Source organism: Copidosoma floridanum, unplaced genomic scaffold (assembly GCF_036245765.1).
Source record: "Copidosoma floridanum isolate Cflo_tuat_1 unplaced genomic scaffold, Cflo_Japanese_pri ptg000036l, whole genome shotgun sequence".
NCBI lineage: Eukaryota > Metazoa > Arthropoda > Insecta > Hymenoptera > Encyrtidae > Copidosoma > Copidosoma floridanum.
Window position 1 is genome coordinate 875,725 of NW_028321913.1, and position 8,101 is coordinate 883,825.

The following is an 8,101-nucleotide window of genomic DNA, read 5'->3' on the forward strand; positions in this document are numbered from 1 at the left end:
GATTCAAGAACCAAACAATGTTGTGTTGACAAAAGACTCTGTAAAGTGATAAAAATTAAACGAATGGGTATGAATCCAACCAGTGCTCTTGGCGATTTTAAAGTAACTGGAGAGCAGTCACTTATTCTTGGACCTGACTTTACGTACCCGAGCGATTAAACACTTATAAATATGTAGAAAGTCAAAAAAGATTGTGAAAAAAAAGTGGAAAATTTCAACACGAATAATATACAATCGAAACTAATTTTATTTAAAATTTTTGAGCTTTTGGAAGATGATAGTACATTGTTCATCGTTCCACTGCTACATTAATGTTAAAAATATATATAGGCTGTACATAGGAAAGTGTATTTTACAATGACGAAAGCGTATGATTATAACATTGACAGTGCTTACTGTGTGTGCATCATTACACGTGCATACGGAAGCAATTGGCAAACTAAGTGAATTAATTGTTATTATTTGCATAAACAGTGAAAGGTGTTAGTAACTACGTGAGACAACTGTTAACCTAAACAATTATTGTGTTAGTGTCGATGTATATACGTAATTCGAAATTCTTAGAGGTTATAATAAAGTAAACACTGCAGTTTGTTTCACCGACTACTTTTAATCTTTATCAGTATCAAATTTGTACTCTGTAGAGGTAAAAAACTAAATTTTTTTTCTTATTACTATGATGACCTTTTGTACATGATGAGTTTCATTACAGATGAACAGTAAATTTTACATAGTAAAAATTGATAGCAGCGCAAAAAAAATTTCTGAGCCTTTCATTGTACATGTCACTTTTATTGGTGTTGATAACGTAACAGGCCAAAGATACAACATTTTATATGCCTCTTCCATGGACAGACGATAATATTCAAGTCATATCCAACTTTGTAAGCAGTAGTGCAATTCCACCGCCTACTTTGTCTTACTTATAAAATTTTCAAAATGTATATATATATTTTAGATACGTACGAAGAAGCATTGAAACATCTGAGCTCTATGACATTCATACCCAAGAAACCTCGATCTTTGTTAACTATATCTCAAACAACGTGCTCAGAAGCAGGGAAAAGTATATCTTTAAAATCAAATGCTTCATCGTCAAAAGTCATTGACAAAACTTCGACGTATAACATGTACATCTTATTTTGTGTTCAAAGCCTTTCAGAGGCAATAAAGACTGGTACTGCAAGTCTTGCTGAAAATGTTGAGGAACAATCAAAAGGTTTTAATGTATAATCATCTGTATGTATAAATATTCTTTACACGCATTCGTGTAGTAACCATTGCGTACGCAATTATTTTTCACAAATCCACTATGAAAATATATACGAAATATATCTTGAATTATCAAACCTATCCTTATGTTGTAAATTCATAAATAAAGTATAGATGATAAAGATGAATAAAGTAAAGTTAATAACAGTATAGATAATAATAGATAAATAAAGTATAAATAGACATAATTTTATTATTAATTGATTTCTCGCTTGGGCGTTGGTGAAACATTTCGAATTGAAATGTATATTAATAAGTAAAAACTTAAAAGTTGGCTTTGTTTCACAATGTTTTATTATTCGCAGACAGCTGTTTTGGCAGTTGCGCCATTGTCAGATGCTCGACATACACTGAATGGTCTATGTACATCAGTTCGCTAAGGTCAAGTACAAGTATTACAAATGTAGTTGTCGCTCAAAGGTATGATATGTATGCGTCTGTGTTTGAGTGCCTTATGAGATACGATATATTACATTTTCTATTATTGGAGATAGAGTAAAATTAATTTGATCGTTCGTTATGGATTTATTGTGTTTTTTTGCTAATTCTATTTCTATTGTCTCAAACAGATTCAATTTAAAACTTTTAGGTAAACTGTGTAGTAACTTTATATTATTTTCATCTAGGAAATGCGCATTAGAATTACAGTGTTCACTAAAACCCGTCGTATTGCGATCTTCATAAAGAGACTTTTTGTGCTCCTTTATACGTTTGGAAAGGGCACGTCCTGTCTGTCCAATATATATGGCATCGCATTCGGAACAATTAATCTGATAAACTCCACATTTCTGTAAAATACCAACTTTTTCCTTATTATTACATAAAATGGATGTCAAGTTACGTTTATTGACCATAATTGTATTTACATTTTGTTTTTTTTAAAAATTACTTATTTTATCGGATACTATGGGAACATAATTCAACATATTAAATTTTTCGGTTTGTTTTGCGACTGCGTAAAAATATTTTGAAATAAGTCTATTTTTTATTTTAAAAATTAGATTATCTATGAGGTTTTTATTGTAACCATTATTAATTGCTAAACATTTTAATGGATTGATTTCCTTTTCGTAATAAGATTTTGTTAACGGTACTGTTAATAATCTATATACAAAAGAGTAAAATGCACTCATTTTTATATTGATGGACTGCTTTGAATCGTACGGTACTAACGTATCTGTGAAAGTTGGTTTTCTATAAATTTCATACAACAACTCACCGTCTTTTCGTGTTATTTTTAGATCCAGAAAATTTAAACTATTGTCATGTTCAGCTTCTGCTGTAAATTTTATACCCGGTACTAAATCATTTATGTAGCTGAGAAAACTGGTCATTGTCCTCTCTGTACCCTTCCAGATGCAAAACACATCATCGACATACCTCGACCAGTGTAAAACATTACTGGTGAGGAGGGAGGTCGAATCGAATATAAGGTCCTCTACGTATGACATGAATATCTCACTGAGAAGGGGGGTGAGGGGAGAGCCCATTGGAAGACCGTTAAGTTGTAAATAATATTTATTACTGAACTTGAAGTAGCTTTGTTCTAAACAAATGGATATTAATTTTAAAATTTCTTGTTTTGAATCAACACCAGGAAGGGCTATTGTCAACCAGATATTTAATAATATTCTTTAGATGGTCTGTAGGGATGGAGGGAAATAGATTAACAACATCGAATGAAAGCAATCGTGCATAACATGGAATTTTGAGATCTCTAAGTTTATCTATTAGTTGACTTGTATTTTTAATGCTATGTTTTGGCTTAAAGTTGAGTAAGGAAGGGAGTATTTTATTAAGTTCTTTTGCGAGTAAGTAGGTTGGTGCATTAGTATAAGATACTATTGGTCTCATTGGTATGCCCTCCTTGTGTATTTTAGGTAAGCTGTATAGTACCGGCACCGAAGAATTCATAACAGTTAACATGTGCAAATTACAATCATAGAGTATGTTTGTACAAATTTTTAAAAACTGACTTAGTCTCCCTTTAAAAATTTGCTGTAGGATCAGAATTCAAAATTTTAAAATTATTGTTATTTATTAAAAGTTCTGTCTTTTCAATATAGTCATACTTATTCAAAATGGTAACAGTGTTTCCTTTGTCAGCTTTACATAAAATTAAATCATTATTTTTAAGTTTTTTCTTTAAAGAAATAATACTTTTGAATTCTGAGCTATTGTTAGTTGAAAATTGTTTTTTGTTTTTATTTATTACATCAACGCATTTGTATCTAAAAAGTTGTAGTTCGTTTTTATCTATACCTTTTGATGCTATTTCTGCGTATACAGAAAGTTCGATGAAATCTTTGAAGTTTTTAATGTTAGGACAGTACTTTAAACCTTTATTCAAAATGTTTTTTTCATTTTGTGTGAACGTAACTTCGGATAAGTTCTTGACTCTCGGATAAAAAGAAAAAGAAAAATCAAACTTTGTACTGGATTCCACGGTGGCCGATGACGTAGTCTGTTGTTGTTTATTAACCTTCGTATGTGTGGCAAGTGGTGAATTATTTGCTCTCTGTTGTATTTTGCTGTTCTCCTTCTGTATGAGCCCATCAAGTTTCTTAGTATGTGTTTGGCGGTGTGTGTGTTAAATTTCTCGAACATTATTTCTCGTCTCTTCGTCTAAAATATCAAATTCTACGTTATGGCAGCGTCTAAGTAGTTCGCTGTGTATTAACTTTAAGTGGTGTGACAAATTGCTCCTGATTCTGTACCACTTTTTTAATTCCACATTTAGCCAAAAAGTGTATGCTTTGTCAATCACTGCGGTTGATTCTGTTGATTTATGTCGGCAAATTATCTTTATATATGTGGGGGTACCAAATGTAGTTGTAAACATCTTTTATTAAAATAAAGATGGTTGTTACACTTGTAAAACTTTACTAGACACTTTCTATAAAAGATTGCGAGATATGCTTTGCTAGCATTTAAAAGATTATTAATTGATTTTTTGCTTTTGCGTTGGTGAAACATTTCGAATCAAAATGTATATTAATAAGTTAATAAGCATATATATTGGACAGACAGGACGTGCCCTTTCCGAACGTATATAGGAGCACAAAAAGTCTATTTATAATGATCGCAATACGACGGGTTTTAGTGAACATTGTAATTCTATTGCGCATTTCCTAGATGAAAATAATATAAAGTTACTACACAGTTTACCTAAAAGTTTTAAATTGAATCTGTTTGAGACAATAGAAATAGAATTAGCAAAAAAACATACTAAATCCATAACGAACGATCAAATTAATTTTACTCTATCTCCAATAATAGAAAATGTAATACATAGTATCTCATAAGGTACTCATACACAGGCGCATACATATCATACCGTTGAGCGACAACTACATTTGTAATACTTGTACTTGACTTTAGCGAACTGATGTACATAGACAATTCAGTGTATGTCGAGCATCTGACAATGGCGTGACTGCCGAAACAGCTGTCTGCGAATAATAAAACATTGTGAAACAAAGTCAACTTTTAAGTTTTTACTTATTAATATACATTTTGACATAATTTTATCATCATAAGTTCGTTTAGCATTAATCAACATGTCTATAAAACTATTCCTCCTAAAATTTAAATGAGCATTATTACCATCAAATATTTAAATAAAATTAAAGTATCCTTGTCATAAATAAACTAAAATAAATATTACAAATTAAAAAAATTTTTTAAATTAAAATATGAGAGTTCTTTTAATAATCTTTTTTAAAAACTACAGTTATTCTGAACTGCTAAACTGACCCGTTTTTTCTGTTGTCGAGTCAGAAATTCCAGCCTACTTACAACTGAAAAGGCCGTCCTTATTGTAAGAAGGAAAGTGCGCTGAGTCTGAAGGACAATTACAGTTTTTTATGGTTATGGTTAAAAAATGGTATTTTTTTGCAGTAATTATAAAAACCATTTATGATTTACCATAGAAACATTTTTTTTGGAATGAAACACTCAAATTTATACTGGTTTATTTAGGTCAATAGTTTTCCTTTAATTTCTCAATCTGACTCCAACTGCCCTTAAACCTTTTTTTTTGTTGTGTGGCTGAAAGATACAAACAGATTAGTTTTAAAATAAGGGTTAAGTTCAACTTACATTAACAATTGACGTGATATTCTCCGTTTCTCCATAATACGGTCTACTAAAATACACGTGCGATTTCACGTATTTGGTAGCTAAAGTTGTTGTCTAAAAATCGCATGTAATATATACATCGATTCGATATTACCTATCTGCAATAACTTTAACATTTCGAAACTTTTTCTAAGCTCCAATCTGTATATTAAAAAAAGTTCCATTTTAAATTCTTCCGTAAACAAAGTACTTGATACAACGTTACCATCCTAACGCACCCATCCTCTTGGCATATATACTTAAAACAGCCCACACTTTTAGAAAAGTTTTTCTGAGCTTTCTCCTTCTGACGTCTAAAATTTACCATAAGTAGCACTATCCGTCATAAATCAAAGAAGCGAGACTATATGGAGTTGAGCCCAAAAAGCGTGACAGTACCAATGCGTGCAATGTGCAAGACAATTGAATTTTACTACTGTACTACGCAGCTCTACTTATAATTTATTTACAATTGTTCCTTCATGCCCTGCCCGTGTTTTTGTTTTACGTTTATTTTTCCTACCATCTGTTTTTGAAATCAAGCGCTGACCCTTTTGTACGTAAATCGTGTTATTGAACGAATACTCTTTTTTGGGTGTTTGTATAAAATTACAAGCCATTTATTTGTTGGTGCGGAGGATTTTTTATGTTTCGAGCCTATGTGGTAGTTTTGTGAACACGTGGCTACTTCTCTGGCAAGAAAAAACCAAAAAAATCAAAGAAAGATATTGACAGCTATCTAAATATAAGCAATAAAACACTAATAAATTTTGTGCAGCGTGTACTAAATAAAGTTGAAGGAAATATTATTTTTAACTCTTTTGAAATTTGAATTTATTTTTATGCATGTATCACTGCTGTAATTATATTTTTTACTGAACTACATCTAAATTACTAAACAACCATTTTTGTTTTCCATCGTACAAGATTTTTTTACTTTTTTTCTTAAGGAAGAATTTGTAGGTCTAGAAGATATAAGATTTAAATAATTTTAAAACTATGAGTTGTGCAAGTGCAAGTGATTCAAGTGGATCCTTATTATTTATTATAAAAAACTTTAACAAAGAATTCTATTGACTTTAGAATGAATGAATTTTTCACGTTTTTAGAGTCTTTTTTAGATCAACGAAAATTTTCACAATTTTTCTTTTTTACCTTATTTTCTTTATTAGTTCTCTGCGTCCAACAAAAAATACTCCATAAAATAAACCAACTAGGTGCCAGGGATTTAAAATATTAATACTTTGGTATGAAATCAATAATATATTGGGACATTTCCAACATGATGACTACCACCACCACACCGGGTTAGTCGAACGTTGAAGCCCATTGTTTCAACCAATCAAAATTCTACAAAGGGCAACGTAATTACTTGTAGCAAATACGAGCTACTTTTACTTCTACCCTTCGAATATCATGGCCTATTTTCTTAAACTCGCGACCATCACGCACCTTTTTTCCCCTCCGACCTCAAGTTTTGGATATTTTGTCCTCTTCTGTTATTATTTTCATGAGTATTCGAACTATGTATTGATTTTCTGACTTTTGTTTGTAAATAAGTTGACGAAGAACAGATATATTTGAATATGGTTTATAAAAAATGATCTTTTTTTTATCTCAGCGCCACAAATCACAGGCTAATAAACACACCTATGTATGCAATCTTTTTTTCTTGTTTTGCTTGCACCTCTCATCTTTTTTCTCTTATTCATTTATTAATTTTTTTTTAATGTTAAATCTTCTAAAAAATTGTATTATTGATTTATCAGTAAATAAACAGACCATCTAAATTGATTAAATAACTCTTGTTATCTTATTTCTTATAAACAAATTTATGAAGTTTAAATTACTGTAAAAAGGAAAATCATTCGGTCTCTTGACCTGCTGAGCGACCAAAATCACCCGTCCATAATACAACTGCCGAGGACATCGGTGTCGCGGCCTCTACCGTATTACGTGCAATAACATATATTCATGTAAATAGACTGCTTAGCTGCAGCCAAAATTGACGCCACTCCAATATCGAATATGTAATAGGTTAGAATAAAAATCGCTACCCATTAGATGTCCCAATACCATTAAATTTATAAGTATTAAGCTAATTGTATTGAGAAAAAAATATGTTAATTGAAAAAATATGATTATTTTGGGATCACTACCACCTGTAAGTATACTACAGTATATATACTATACTAGTCCAGTAAAAATCGTTTGCGGGTAAAAGTGGGTAATTCCTCACCAGCTGCTCTCCCATATAGGAGAACTATACTATCAGCGGGTACGCAGTAGCCAAGGGCTTTAATATATCATGTGCTAAGAGAGTCCTTTTTTGACGCGCTGATGAATGTATTATTCATGTGCTACCTACCATTCGTGTCAAGGGGGTCGGAGAGCTACGAGACTAAATTAATAATTAGAGTGTAGTTGTGTCCTTGATCACTACATACCTGGTTAGGTAGTCCGATAACTCATTGGCTTGACTTTTATAAAGTAGTTGATTGTCCTTTTAATGACTTTAAGAATCACATGAATTTTCGAGATTCTCTTAAATGGGGAAAGTATAAATTTCACCGAATAGTGTCTTAATTTTCTCAATTTGGCTGATCGCTTCTGATACAAGTCTGTTACAGAAATCTAGAACGTCTTTTAGTAAAAAAAGATACTGCATCGGGTAAAACTTAAAACTCCTGAGACTTCTGCAAGACTAGCA